Below are 16448 nucleotides of genomic sequence, written 5' to 3'. Positions count from 1 at the left end.
TTGGACTTCAGTGCTAAGAAAAATGTTTCAGTACCATAATTGCTTCATGTGCTTTGTATTGTCACTAGTGTTCTTTCTATTCACTCTTCGTTTTCTGGAATGCAGAATGGAAAGAAAATAAAACCTATTTTCTTTTAAATTCAACATTCCAAACTGCATAAGTATGTGAATCATAAAATTTCAGTGAAATTACTTTTTTTCATATCCCAATAACTGTTTAATTTTAACCATTCAATATTCATATGAAATCTCCTAGACAATTATTTTGAAAAGAAATCATAGATTTAAAGAGAACATGACAGAACACTTAAATGATATATTAAAGATTCATTTTAAATTAAATATTAAAAAAACATTCCACAGATCCAAGTATAGTTCCAATCCATCTGTTACTATAAACTACATTTTTTATTTATTTTAATGTAGCCATATGCCATGGAGTAGTAACCAACATTTAAGTGTTCAGTTCAAATCCCTGTTTAGGATTAAATGTCCATATTTAACATATAACTTTGAGAATAATTAAACACACATTTTTTGTTTTGCTAGAGTGCCTATGACAGAGAAGCGGCAAAATCATTTAATGAGAATATGGTTAAGAAGCAGCTCTTTACTGTGCCACAGAGGACACAAGTGGACAGAGGAACTCAATCCTCAAACCACCAGAAGCTTGCAGGGGGGTGTTGTAAGGAGAAAATATCAATCATTAGGAAAAACTCCCATTGACTTGATTACCTTAATGCTTAAGCCTTCCAAGGCAGCTGTCTGGAACAGGGCTTTATAAGGTAGTCGTCTGCCTGTTGGGCTTATCTGAAGATCCTCACGTCAAAGCAGAGGTGAATTCAGGTAAATCAAGGAAAAATAAGAGTAGACTAAAGACTCATGATCATCTTGTTCTCAGCAATTTACTCATTCAGTCAAGGGCTACTGAATGGTAAAAACCCTATGGATGTGTGCCTATTTAAAATTTGACCAGGAGAGAGAGAGAGAAAAAGAAGTCTCTTCTACCTGGATGAATGGGGCTCACGCCAAAGCACAGGGGGCAGAGGGAGAGAAATGCAAAACCTATGCAGAAATGACAGTTGGCGACAGTCAGAAACTCCAGAGCAGGGTAGGACTACAGCATGGAAGTACTCATGTTTAAAAACTGAAGCATATGTTTAAACGCTTTGCAGGATGAGGACCTTACTAAGCAGTAACTTTACATTTAAAAATTACCCATTACAGAGCAGGATTTTCTGTTCAGTACAAAATCTAAAAGGTCTTATATGAGTTTTATACCAGCAAAAGTACTGGATTAACTTTCACTAGTTAATGAAAGTTGGTGATAAAATGCAACAACAAAAAAACCATGAGCATCCTGGTTTACCAAGTTTTGTTTTATCCTTCTGGTGTCAGTGTGGCTGAGATAATACAGACCTTCACCAAAAAACAACAACAAGAAGAAAATACCACAAATCCAATCTAATCCTACATATCTATTTCCTCTAACATTGCTCCAAAGAACTGTTAATAAAACAATACTTTTTTATTACTCGGAAAGCCACTGATGGAAAGCCAGCATTCTCTTAACATTGTATTACTGCACAAGTATTTTGTACAGACACTGTCACTACAGCATAGAGCAGACACCTTAATAACTTTAACAAAATAATGTAAGATATCATCCTAGGAGTCTGATAAAGAAAGAATGCATGATTGGTAATGCTCTCTGTTATGACACGAGCTGAGAAAATAATTTCCATTAATCTGAAGTGATTAGAGAGTTCATCTTGCTTCTGTCTACTGCACACCATAGAAGAATGCATAATGTGTTTGAAGTTGCTATAACATCCATTAATAAATCTGTTTTCAACTCACACTGTTTTAAAATTACCATAAAAGTTCATATATACCCTCACTATATTTTCCTAAAGAACTGAAATTAATTGATAAAAATCCCCTGTGAATTTATATGGTAGAGTACGTACTTGACTTATCAAGCAGATGCAGTTAAAATGCAGATACGTAGACAGATAAGACAATTTTCTTTCCTCGTAATGACTGGTAACCTATAGACACTGCATTAAATAAGACAGATTACAGAACACTGGCATACTCAGCATTCCAGAAGATATTGCTATACATATTATCGAGCCAATCAGTAGCTCTAGCAAAGCACAAGATCACAGGTCACATCTTCCATAATTCGTAAAGCATGATTTGCTTTTTAAGAAAAAAGAAAAATGTTTTGACAAGGTTCCTATTATGTTGATTTTCTAACTAAAATATTAAAAATGTGTGAAAATTCCTAAATGGGAAGATATGAACACAATGATGCAACACAGAAATGGAGACAAATTGATTCCTCAGTTGATTTCAACATTTATTTCATTGAGTTTCTCCAAGAACGAGTTTGGTCCAATGTGATTTAACATTGGTGGGTGAAGGTTGGGGGAGGAAGTGTGTGTAATTTTTCAAACTTTTAATAGAAGTATTTTATAAATATAAGTGTCCAGCTCAAGTTTAGGCTTGTAAGTGTTATGAAGATGAATACTTCATGTTTGGGAGCAGCAAAATGAGAGACACACAAAATACCACCAAACTTTACATTTCTCTGTCTGCAGTTACAGAAACTATACAATATTGCAGAGTAAATCAACCGCAACTCCCCAAAAGAGTCATTCTTTTCTCTTTGAAGTACAAACCACTGGCAACAAGGCAAAATATTCTCAAAAGTGGCCACTGATAAGGAGTGTCCAACCTGGGCCTGGGTTTTCAGAAATGCCAAGCAGCCAAAATTTCCATCTAGGTTACTGGAAGCTCTGAGTGCTCATGCCCTCTCAAAATCTAGTTCTAAGTGTTTCAAGTTGGGCACTCTGTCATGGAAGCACCCAAAATTAAAGGCCATTTTTGAAAATCGGACTGTGTGTCACAGCACTTTTTTTCCATATTGGGCACATTTTGGACAATCCTTTTTATACCACCCCAGTGCCGTCACTATAGGATGAACAGATGTCCCTATTTTCTAGGGGCTTTTTCTTATATGGGCACCTATTACCCCCCCACACTCTGTCCCGTTTTTTCATACTTGCTTTCTGGTCACCCTAAGTCAATATTGGGAAACACATAGCAGTGCTAGGGTGCTGGCATCTGTGGAGGTGAGCAGAAATGTGAGACAGTCTCATAAATCTAATAAGTTTCCAAACAGATGTCCTCCAAAGACAGGACTGCAGCCCTCCCCTAAGTGAACTGCAGAATAATCTAAATAAGCTCAGAGCACTAATTAACCTGCTCAGCCAGCAGAAGAGATTCACAGTCAAGTACAAGAAGCCAGACTTAATATTCATTCCAAAATATTTTTGCTATGGACAAAAGTGACACCGATTCACAGTCACCATGGCTAGTGGAAAAAATATGGTAGCATTTTTCCTTCTATTGCAGTAACTTGCACTATGCACATCAAGCTCTAGTGGCAGTAGCAGACTAAATGAAATGATGGTTATGAAGAAACTCGTAGCAGAAAGCTGTGCTGTAGCATGGGTGGGGCAGATGGGCCCAGTAATCCGCCATCTGTGCAATCTCTCTCATACAACCAACAAAACTGCTGAATGCAAATTTCTACAGAGTAAGGGGGCGGGGGATGTGATTGGTTAAGTCACTTCTTATATCGCAATGGCCTCGGACTCTTGGCATGGCAAGGAGACATACCTTACAGCAGCTGTACAAATTATACTAGTGCACTGCAAAGTCAAAATGGCGGAAGATCAAAAAAAAAAAAAAAAAAGGGACAGTAACAAGACCGCAACAACCAAATCCATGATTGAACCTGGTGAACTTTCAACTATGCTTGACATGCAGTTTACAACACTTCACTGACTCAGGCCTGTCTACACTACTGCGTTGTAAATCGTTAAGAGAGGTGTAAATCGAATTTAAACACTGGTACCCAGTCCACACTTACAACGCCCTTTATATCGATATAAAGGGCTCTTTAAATAAGATTCTGTACTCCTCCCGACGAGAGGAGTAGCGCTAAACTTCGATATTAACATATCGGATTACGGTTAGTGTGGACGGAACACGTTATACTGGCCTCCGGGCGGTATCCCACAGTGCACCACTTGACCGCTCGGACAGCAATCAAAGACTCTGAAGGACTGGCCAGGTAAACAGGAAAAGCCCGCGAACTTATTGAACATTCAATTCCCTGTTTGGCACAGCGTGGAGCTCCGATCAGCACAGGTGACGACAGCCAAGAGCTCATCAAGCACAGGTAACATGCAGTCTCACTGAGAATTCGAAAAACGAGCACCAGCCTGGAACCGCACAAGAGGTACTGGATCTGATCGCTATATGGGGAGAAGGATTCAGTGCTAATCAGAACTCCTCCGTTCAGAACAAAGACGAAATGAAAAAAACTATTGAAAAACGACATTCAAACGTCTATGACGGGAAAGGCCCACAGCACGGGACTCAGTGCAGTGCAGATAAAAAGTTAGGCATACCAGATAAAACGCCAGAGAACGCAAAAGGAAGGTCTGGTCAGGGCCGAAAACATGCCGCTTCTAATGCTGAGCTGCACTGCAATTTTTAGGGGCTGCGCAACAAGTACCCCCACCCCTGGCCATGGATTCAGAGGTCGGGGTTGTAATATCAACGCGTGGCTGAGGATTCTGCGGACGGGGGAAAGATGAGGACAGGAAGAGGACAGACGGAGGAAGAGCGTTGACTGAGACGCACACGAAGCCATTCCGTTAGCCCCAACAGCCAGGAGCTTTTGTGACCCAGAATTACGTCCCAGCCCCAAGCCACAAAGCCAGACACGTGAAAGCCAATGGACAGGCGACCTCTGGTGATGTACCTTGAAATATCTATGATTAGTCTCTTGGAGGTACTCAAAAGCTTTTGCACGAACATTTCGGGCAGGCAAGCCCTATCGGTCCCCCATTGTATGACACTTTTCCACGCCATGCATGTAGGCAAGTAATTCGGAAATCTAGCTTCACAAAGCACAGCGCGTGTATGGCCCAGGTGACCGCTGGGCATTACCAGAAACATACGTTCTAGCATCCTGCAGTGGTATTCCTCAGAGGAAGTTTATACTATTCATTCGTAACACTGGTTGAAGAATCAGGACTTTTAATTAGGGGGCAGCATGGCGATTTTCCTACTGGGCAGCCACTTAACTCCTATCCTTGCTCGTAAGCAAACAGCCGGGGGGAGGGGAGGAATGACCAGCGCTGAGTTTCTCAGCGTTATGGCGACGCAGACAATCTTCCCAAGGTAACCAGCCACGTCATTACCTAGTGAATACTTACAATGATAGCAGCCAGCGTGGGGGACGGAGGGAAAAGGGGGGTTTGGGGTTTGCTGGTTCCTCTTAACCAAGGAACAAGGGTATCATACGATCACATCTGTATATGAACGCTGGAGAACTCAACACAGAAAGTCTTACCATGGCCGCATAGGAAGCTTAATTTGGATGCCCCTGGACCTGAGTACTGTGAGATCTGCAACACCAGAGAGCCAAGGCACTCAATATAAACGATGACAAATGCAAGCCTATGTAGTGAAATCACAATGTGCTATGTAAGGTGGATAGTGGTTATTCACTGTGAAGAGTACAAGCATTATTCTGTAAAGATGTATTTTACCATACTTCTCTCCCTCTTTCCCTACCGCCATCGCAGCCTGGCACAGTTGTCCGGCCCTCTCTACGCCATCACCGAACGGCTAAAGCTACAGATAAGGCGGAGGAAGGAAAGAACACACGATAAAATGTTCTCAAAAGACAATCCAATCGGAAGTAACACGGCAATGAGCAGAGCATCAGAAATGAGTGGAAAGGATGTGCTAGCAAAGTACAAGGAAAGGATCCAATGAACACGGAGAATAAGGAGAGATGCTCGAGATGAAGAGGTGTAGCCAGGAAGATCAGCCATGGCGGATGCTACGGCTGCAGCTGCTGCGTGCTCAACTGATATCTCAACGCATGGGTGGATCTTAGGAAGAGCAGCGGGGCTTACAGAGTGCTGCTGCAGCCCACGTTCAACACCCCTCACAAGCTCCCAACAGTTAAAATTCCTCAACCAGACGTGTAAGAAGGTCTCAAGAACTTGCGGGGGAAGGCTTTCTGCACCCGCCACTCCAACCCCATCGGACAGTCCAAGCAAAAGGCTGTCATTACGTTGAAATGATCATTAATGGCTTATTCCTTCCCTCCTAAATCACCTTCCTTTCATATACACTTAATCTAAAGGCAGAGTAACCCTTGATAATAGTCTCTGCCATCTTTTAAATAATTAACTTTTTATAAAGAATACATCAAAGAGGGAGAGGTGGGTTGCTTTACAGGGAATGAGCTTTTAAATAAAGACATGACATGATTTTTTAAACGATACTGACTTTATTTTCTTCAGCAAGCTGAAGTAAAGGGAAGGGTGGGTGTGCTTACAGGGAACGAGTCAATCAGGGGGGGAGGGTTCATCAAGGGAAGCAAACCACAACAGCAGTCAACTGTACCCCTTGGCCCGATTGCTGAAACTCGCTTCAAGGCTTCTCTGATAGTGCAGCCGCTCCAGGTGTGCTCTTCTAATCAGGCGCCTGGTCTCTGGCTGCTTCGTACTCAGCGGCACGGTGATTTGCCTCAGCCTCCCACACCCGCCAATACAATGTCTCCCCTTAATCTCACATGAAGAATTGTGGAGCACACCAGCAAGCAGCAATAAAACAGCGGACTTGGTTTGGCTGAAGGCTGAAGCGGACGTAAGTAATGTTCGCCAGCAGCCCTTTACGGCCAAATGCACATCTAACACTACCCCATCTGCACTGTGCTCAGCCTGTAGTTGAACAGCTCCTGACCACTTCGCAGGCCTGCTGTGTATGGGCTTCATCGAGCCACTGGCATCAAAGGATAGGCTGGCCACCAGGATAACTATAGTGCATTTCAACATCCCACGATATTTCTGGTTCTGGGAAGTAATCCCTTGCCTCGGCAGCTGTTTAACAGAGTTGTGCTTTCTAGAATGACGCGACGCATCATGAAACCTCTCAGCCAGCCCCAACGTGATGTTGGTGAAACGTCCCTTGTGTTATTCCGACCAGTGTTGCAGGCACTCATTGATAAAGTACCCCTTAGCGGTTTACGTACTGGGTTACCCCTGGCGCTCTGGGGCCAGATAGGAATATGGATCCCATCTATGGCCCCCCACAGTAGGAATCTCATTGCACAGCAAAAGCCATCCACTATCACCTGCAATCGTTTCAAGAGTCAGCACACTTTTCGGTAGAAGCAACTTAACGATTGCTTTGGCTACTTGCATCACAGCAGCCCCAGCAGTAGATTGCCCACTCCAAATTGATTCCTAGCTGAACGGTAGCTGGTCTGGCGTTGCAACTCCAGAGGGCAGCTCACTTGCTTCTCCACTGTGAAGTCGCTGCCTCTCATCTTAGTTAATATTGAGCGTTCAGTTGTGCAGGTTGGATAGCAGTCACTATTAAGTGTCAATAGAAAGCTCTTACGCATAGCGAAAGTTTGGCATGCACGGAATCGTCCCACACCTGCAGAACATGCGGTCCCCCACGTCTGTGCTTGTTTCCCACGACCACAAAATTCAGGTGTCAAATGCGGTAAGAACCGCCTACTTACCAGCAGAGCCCAAAACGACAGGGCCGCGGTTAGGGAGGAATTCAGTGTCCACGTCCTCAATCGATCCTCCCGTTCGCCGCGCGCTGCCAGTAGACTCCGCCTCCTCTCCTTCCTGCCTTTGCAGTTCTATGGTTTCAGCATAGACAACGCACGAGAGTGCGTCGAGGGTTTGAACAGGTTCACGATAGCAGACTGACCAGCAGGGTCCATGCTTGCTGTGCTATGGGCGTTGGCTCAGTTCACGTCCAGGGAAAAAGGCGCGAAATGGTTGTCTGCTGCTTTCACGGAGGGAGGGGTGAGGCTGTACCTAGAACCACCCTCGACAATGATTTCTGCCCCATCAGGCACTGGGCTCTCAACCCAGAATTCCAAGGGGCGGGGGAGACTGAGGGAACTATGGGATAGCTACGGAACGGCTACCCACAGTGCATCGCTCCAGAAATCGACGCTAGCCTTGGACCATGGACGCACACCATCGAATTAACGTGCCTAGTGTGGACGTGCACACTCGACTTTATAATATCAGTTTTAAGAAACCGATTTTAGCTAATTCGATATTATCCCGTAGTGTAGACGTGGCCTCAGATTTTCTAAACTTGTGAGTGACACACAAAGTGATGATCCACACATTTTCAAAAGTCTCTACATGACTTAGTCACTTTTGAAAATGGGACTGAGAAGACTACGTCAATGGAACTTAGGCTCCAGTCTGTCTCACTCAATTCTGAAAATGGGTCTTAGACCTTTTAAGACACTTTAATTCTGCCTCATGTCTGGAAGTGCCAACAGTAAGGACATTCAGTTTCCAGGAGTGACCTCAGTGCCAGAAAAATTAAGCAGCTGCAGAAGTAAAATACACTATGTCTGAGCATGTACACTGTTAGGCAGCTTTAGTTAAAGAAATGACCATTAGTGAGCCATTTGGACACAGCATCACTACTACCAGGAAAGTGGTGAGATTCTTACTTTGACAAAACTTACCTGAATCTTCATAAGATTCAGACTTCTTCATACAATGAATAGTCACCTGTGGAACTCATTGCCAGAGTATGTTGTGAAGGCCAAAATTATAACTGGGTTCAAAAAAAGAGTTAGATAAGTTCCTGGAGGTAGGCCCCTCAATGGCTATTAGCTAAGATAGGCTGGGATGCAACCCCATGTTCTGGGTGTCCTTAAATCTGTGCCAGAAGCTGGGACTGGATGACAGGAGATGGATCACAGAAAATCATATGTTCTGCTGATTCCCTCTGAAGCATCTGGCACTGGTGATTATCAGAGACAGGATACTCGGCTCTGATGGACCATTGGTCTAATCCAGTATGGAAGCTCTTAAGCTATGTTCTTATATAAAATGTTCCTGAATATCCTGAGTTATAATTAGAATTTTTATGTTATTCTTTCTCCCCTAAATTTATTATCTCTTAAATTCTTGCAGTGTGCTTCTGTGTTCTGTGAAGTGCTTTATACTCCAGTAAATTTCCAAGTCATTCTGTTGACCAGCACTCCAAGGTGCTGGGTGTCTTTCCACTTCTTCAAGTCTAGATAACGACTTCTCTGAGTAAAGAATACAGATTTCAGCCCTAATGTTATGTAGATTGTAGGATCTAGTCCTATTTTCTTATGCCATTTTATGTAGATAAAGTTACTTAAGAAATGTCTTATAAAATTACATAAGAAAAAAAATGTTCCTCCACTCCCGTCAACATTCTGAGACTTGGACACATTTATCACCTCAGGGTTGAGATATAAGTGATAGAGCTGTATGTCATAATCATTTAAAACCCTCTACATCTTACTCAGCAGGATGAGTGAAAACCAACACAAGGTCATCTCCATGGAGTTTCCCTATCCATTCTCATTAGCGTAAGCAACAACACAATACCTTTTACTGGTGGCTTTTTTTCTATAAATACTAAATTAAGATTTACTGCCTCTTGCCAGTGGAAATAGTGTACACAGAACTAAAGAGAAAGTGGTTTAGACACTTGGCCACTGAGTCAGCTGGAAAGCTCCTTTTTCAAAAGAGATAAAGTCTATGGTAATTGCTTGAGAGCACATCAGAGAACGCAAGCACAATTATTTGGAAAAAGAAATGGATTGTACACAAACATTTACATTTAAAAAAAACAGAAATTAAATGTACAAATCTAACTTCTACTTATGCATGCCAGTTCTCAGCAACACTTGAATGTGCATTTATATATTTTATTTTTAAAGTGTTAAGACACTTGAATTAGAGGCTTACATCTCCACTCCTAAGTGTTGATGTATTACTTTTATTAGATACTTCTGCATAGATGGAGATAACTCTAATACATATTTCATATTCCCTAAATTTTTGTGAATGCTAGGGAGAATATTTAAATAAAAGTTTATGGGGCAGACCAGAGACTATAAAATAACATATTATATTGCTAGATGTCTAGCCTAGGTTTAAAATGGATTTACTGTACTTTTCATGCCACAAAATGGCAGACAACAAAAAAGACATAGGCAAAGTAATCTGAAACCTTTTGGAAGGAAAGAAGTCCGTTTCCTTTAAAAGCAAGATTTAGTTTGAGTGAAAGGGGAAGACTTCTTGACAGTGAGAGCTGTTAGACTGTGGAAGACTTTGTTTGGGGAAAAAGGGTAGAAACATCACTTGAGACATTTAGAACTAGTCTAGTCACAACATTAGAGAATGTCCTGCAGGGAACAATCCTGCATTGGCTGACAGTACGAATTAATGTGACCAATTAGTGGTAGCTGGGAACTAAAACTTTTCCTTTCCTGTCCAAAAGTGTAAGAGAGAATGTTGTAGGGCACACTCACATACGCATGTGCCTATATACTGGAAGTGAATTTTAAAAATACAGGCCGATAGGAATAAACATTGGCTTTATGGAATTCAGATAACATATACTCCAATTAATATAAATAGACTACTTGACATTCATTTAAAAAAAATGTTCTTTTAGGGAATGCCTAAGACATAGCAACTACCAAAGTTAACATGCAGATTGAACTTTGCTATTAGTAGGACATTAAGAGTAATAGAGATATAATGTGAATGCTTTTTTGTACCCACTCTCTCATCCACATAATTTTGTACTGTGGAAAAATGCAAAGATTAGTGTTATTTTTTTAAAAACATATTACTATTAACATCTCACTCGTACTCAGAGAATTAATGCTTTGGGGGGAGGGGGAAGTGTAATTTTGCTGCCTTTAATATACAGCTTCAAAAATAAAATCTGCATCTGTTAATGATGATTTCTCATTTCTGCATAAAAGATACCAGAAAAGAAAAAGTATAAAATTTCAAAGATAAAAATATTCAAATGGTTTGGAGCTAATATCATTGCATCAAAGTGCTAGATAACCACTCACAGAAGCTAAAGATTCAGTGCTGTAAACCCTTTTATGAGACTGTAGTTAGAGATGAAATTGTAAATGGGGAAGTGTAGATTGCTTTGATTTAGAAAATTGTTGCCATTAAACAGTTTACAAAGAGCCTAGTTGTTTCTGCATCATTATCCCCAATGTATCAAAGTCAGTGGTTTCACAATATTTAAAGCACTCCCAGCTTCCTCATAAATATCATTTATATTCCTAGGCTGCTATTCAATGTATCAAGAAACATCATTTACATTCCTCTATAGTTATGCAGCATGATTACCTGAACCAATATATGCTAACCTGACATAAATAAAGAAAGCACAGAGGGCATGGCTTGTTTACAAGGTTTAACATATAATATAGCACATTGTGCAAGGGATGTACTGCGGTTTGTTTGAAAATTGTTCTGCATCTATAAAAACAAACAAATATATGGGACGTGTCAGGACTTTTAAGCATGCAGGTCATTGTGCATATTCCTAACTGTCATTTAAGTGCAGTTGGCCATCCACATGCAGCATAACAGATGGACAGTGTATACTTTTTATTTTCCTTTTAAAATTTCCAGGTAAATTTTATTCAGTGAGAACTAAATTCATACCCCTGGCCACAAGCAAGTATAATGAAATCAAGTTCTGTTCACTTGCAGTCCTGAAGTAGACAGATCCTTCCTGCAGGAAAGCTTTTAGGTTTGCCCTGCGGTCAGATACACCACCACCTTCACATTCCTGGATAGACAGATAGATACACACAATCCCTTCTCTCCCCTTCCACCCCGAATCCTCCCCAGTCCTTCATATCTTAAGGATCACATCAACTTTCAATGGAAGTTTGGCACATGGACTGGAATGAAAATTCAATCCCAATCATCTAGAATAGGAATTTTTTTTTAAAACAATCATAAAAAAAACTTTCCTTTCTGGACCATGTATCTCCTGACCTAACCCACCTCTTAGCTCCATTCCGAACTGTAATGGGAAGGGGAAATGTTGGTACCAGCTCAGCTTCCTCAACAGGGGCCTGATCTAGCAAAGCACTTAAGCCCAATAACCTGGGTTAGACTAGACAAAGCATTTCAGTCCTCAAGAGACTGAACTGCTGTGCGCACAGGCAGAGAACACGAGAGATTGAAGTGACACCAAAGGATCTCTGAATGCACCTAAAGGCTTTCTGTACAGAGCAGCAGATCTCAAAGAACTTGGTTTTATAAAGTTCTCACAACACCCACTGACTTCAACTGAAGTTTTGGGCACTCAGAACCTATGAAAAAATCAGACCTAGGGGCTTTATAAAATGAAGGTCAGTATGTACCATGCCATCTCAAATACAAGTCAAAACTATCCTCCAATCAACTGTCCCATCACAATTTTTTCTCTCCCCCACTGACTTTGTTTATACTGGATTTGCTCAAATTTCAACCATTGTTGTAGCTGCACTAGTGCAAACCTTGAGGGTAGACAAACACATCCACTATTTGCACCTGTGGGGCTAGCCCCTGCTTGATCACTGATAAAAAAAGATCATATCTTAACCCATCTTCAGTAGGAGTTTGAACCAGTCCAGTGCAGCTACTTCTCTGACTTTCTATCAGTTGGAGACCTCTCCCAGCATAGACACAGCCTACATTATGAAACCAAAAGTTTATCGGGCAATCAGAAAGATAAAAGTGCTTTCCACAAGGGCTATTGTTTTGGTATCTCAACACTTTTCACTCTAAGGAAATAAAAAAAAAAGAAGCCTTGCCAGTATCCACCAGATGATCCACAGCAGATAGGAAAGCAGAGCAGTGGATATCCTGTGCAGAAAACCCACAGATACAATAGTTGTTACCTGAAGTAGGCAGTTCTCTGTTAGGTAACTAACTGAAGAATTCAAAACCATATTTCTAGTGAGAATTTTCAGAGATAGAGGAAGTAGTGCACATGCACAAGGAACAGGAGATGAAACTCTTGAGTAATAGTTAGCTGGTATGGGAGAGATGGGTAAATGTATCACTCTAAGAATAAGACAACAGCAACCAGAATCTGCACACATACAAAAGTCATCCAGTGTGGAAGAAACTGAAATCCTTATGCAAAGTGGTCAGCTGGCTATTGCAACTTCAGACTGACCTCATAATGCAGGTGGAAATTGGCTGATTTAGAACCTCAGATCAGCAATAATCAAATAAGTTCTCTATAGCTACAAGGCATCAGCAAGGCACAATTTACAAAACGATCGGGTGGGCCATGTCAAATGTGTACGAGTTAGGCTGTTTAAACTGTCAGTACACAGCATGGCTATCCAACCATATAGAACTTGAAGTGAGGCACCAGGCTAATGTGAAAGGCATAGAGTGATGGATGCTGACACACCAAACTACTGTAGATTAGGATGCTGGTGCAGGGTGTACCTTTCCTTTATTGCTCCATTGTCAATCACAGGTTGCACATTGCTAACAGCTAGTAACTAACATGCTAGCATGTCAAAGCAAGGCACTTCGCTCAGTCAGCATATTTGTACAAAAAAAAAAATGACCTTACGATCAGCTTCAAAAAGTAATAAATTATTGTTCTCAGCTAATGAAGAGATTTAATAGGAAAATTACAAGTGTCTTTTTGCAGGTGCTGCTCCTTCCTCCTTCCCCTACCTCCCCACTTGGAGAATCTTTGGTATTCAGTGGGAGGAACGGCTGGGACTAGAAAGACAAAGAGAAGGAAAAGCAGTGTACATTGAAGCAAGCCACATACTGAAAGACACCCAATGCCAGGGCAATATCTCTGCTATTTATGCAAACAGCTACTACCAGATAGCAAGAAACATTTTTTTTAAAAAAAAGCTGATAGACCTGAGAAAAGGCTGTTTGCCAAGAGGATCTTGACAGAGATATAACAAATCCCATCAAAATGTATCGGGGGAACTAAATGCATCAGATAATGATTCAGTATCTAACATGCTTTACATCCCATTTGTCAGAGACAGTATTGCTGACCTACTAATTTACTTTCAATTGGGAGTGAAGGGAGAGAAAGGGACCTGTATAGCTGCAATAGGCAAGGTGTGGTTCAAAGGCAAAAATATTTATGAGTGCACCCTCCTGGGTATGATTATGCCAATACTAATGTAAAAAAAGGTTCTTACGATCACTGTCAGATAAAATGCTCTGACCAGAGGCTTTCAGTCTCCACTAAGAAGGTACAATAGTGGCAGATTCCTCGGCATGTTCATAGGTAGGTAAAGAATTTAATAAGATCAAATGGCCAAGAGTCATACCTCAGTTAGCTATATTCTGATAGTCCCATAAGATACAGCAATTTCACTTTGTGTGCATCAAGGTGTAAAAGGTCACAGTAAGACTATCTTGATGAGTATGAAGTGTTCTTCCAATCAAGTTAACCTAATCAAGATTCTTAACAGGACTGGAAAGACCCATTAAGGTGCGGGATTGACATGTATGCAAGAGTGTTAGCTGGCCATGCTGTAGGCTAGGCTCTTCCTAGTCTTCTTAACGGGGCTTTTCAATCAAATCAGCTAACAGTTTAAAAAAAAAATCCCCATCAGGCAAGGCCTAAGAGAAACAAGAAAACAATAATTCATGTGAGTACTCAGTTGCATAAATCCAGCATAAAAAGCAAGTCATTTTGAACATCGGATTCCCATTTTAAAATCCTTGGTTTCAATCATTTCCATATAACACAGACAACTAATTGGGCCAAGCTAACTTAACTCAAATCTTTAGGCATAATTACTGTTCCCATATATCAAAGATATTTATCAACATCACAGGTGCCACTCAGGATGGTTATAAATACCGTTTTTAAAACAAAGTTTGAATGCGAGAAAGGGAGGACGACTTAAGGGAATCCAATATTTTTATACAAGGACATTTTGTCTAAGATGCTATAAAATAGTGGAAAAACTGGCATCAGTATAATGCAACAGAAGTGGAAGAACTCCAGTATGAAAAAACAACTCCTCCTCTGGAACAAGTTTGTTTCATTTTCGACTAGTTGTAATGGATTGTCTCAAACACCCATTTAAAAATTATGGCTCATTTGGATTACCCCCAATTCCAAGTCATGAGAGAACAGCTGCAATGAAAAGCCAACAGAATTCCTTCCTTGGAAGACAAGTATTTAACAAACAATGGCATTAGAAGGAAGGGGATCCAGGTCCAATAATGGAGATCTAGATGTGTGACTGGGAAATAGTTTTACAATAGACTGTTACAACCTGTTAATTTACAATGAGCTTAGTTTGAACACTGGTCACTTAAAATGGGAAATATCACTGGAATCATCGATATCAATAAAAAAGTGTCAAGTATCAGAGGGGTAACCGTGTTAGTCTGGACCTGTAAAAAGCGACAAAGAGTCCTGTGGCACCTTATAGACTAACAGACGTAATGGAGCATAAGCTTTCGTGGGTGAATACCCACTTTGTCAGATGCATGAAATGAATTTGAAAAGTGTAAAGAATATCACACTGGTTTGAAGAATATTTCAAAAGTGAATGAATTTTAGTGTGACCACTGTAGCGCCTAAGATCTCACTCGCTCAGTTTTCCATACATAAAGCAGGAATTCAAAAGTGTGATTATGGCAGGGGTGGGCAAACTACGGCCCGAGCTGTTTTAAGCCGCCCCGCGAGCTCCCGCTGGAGAGCCAGGTTGGGGGCTGCACCGGTGCTCCGGGGGCTGCACCATGCGGTTCCTGGAAGCTGCAGCATGGTCCCACTCTGAGGGTGAGGGGGACTCCATGCATAAAATCCAGAGAAGGGACATGCCAGTACTTCTGGGAACCGCTTGAGGTAAGCGCCACCCAGAGCCTGCACCCCTGAGACTCTTCCCATGCCTCAACCCCTGTCCCAGCCCTGATCTCCCTCCGGCTCTTTAAACCCCTCAGTCCCAGCATGGATCTCCCTCCTGTACCCCAAGCCTCTCATCCCCAGCCCCACCCCACAGCCCACACCCCCAACCAGAGCCCTCACCTTCTCCTACACCCCAACCCCAATTCTGTCAGCATTCATGGCCCGCCATACAACGTCTATTCCCCGATGTGGCCCTCAGGCCTGAAAGTTTGCCCACCCCTGGATTAAGGGCAAAACAATTAAATCAACTTTAACTATGGCGCCCCAAACAGTTTCTCCATAAATATCCATGTGTAATATGTTTGTGTAAATATATTTATGTGCACACATATTCATACACTTTAAAGTATTTACATAACACATTTATCTATATTAACAGAAACTGATGTTTACATTAATCTATACCAATATAAATATGTCTCTGCTATAATTATGTCAAAGTTCATACACCGACAGTATGCAATGGTATTGCATACCAGGCTGGTGGCACAGCATACTTCTCTCAAGTTGTGTTCTTGTTCTCCAGAATCTCAGCTTTCATTAAAACATATAAATGTCTAACCATCATGGTTGAAAAAAAAAAAAAAAACATG

The 16448-nt window shown here is 41.4% G+C and overlaps 1 protein-coding gene across 2 annotated transcripts in view; it reads right to left on the bottom strand.

Annotated features, from left to right (window-relative positions):
• Window positions 1-16448, bottom strand: part of UNC5D (unc-5 netrin receptor D) — a 341781-nt gene that overhangs the window by 264712 nt on the left and 60621 nt on the right. The window lies entirely within an intron of this gene.

This window comes from Chelonoidis abingdonii, chromosome 2 (assembly GCF_003597395.2).
Source record: "Chelonoidis abingdonii isolate Lonesome George chromosome 2, CheloAbing_2.0, whole genome shotgun sequence".
In the NCBI taxonomy this organism is placed as follows: Eukaryota; Metazoa; Chordata; order Testudines; family Testudinidae; genus Chelonoidis; species Chelonoidis abingdonii.
Note: the sequence above shows the minus strand (reverse complement) of the source record. Positions and strands in the feature narration are given on the sequence as shown.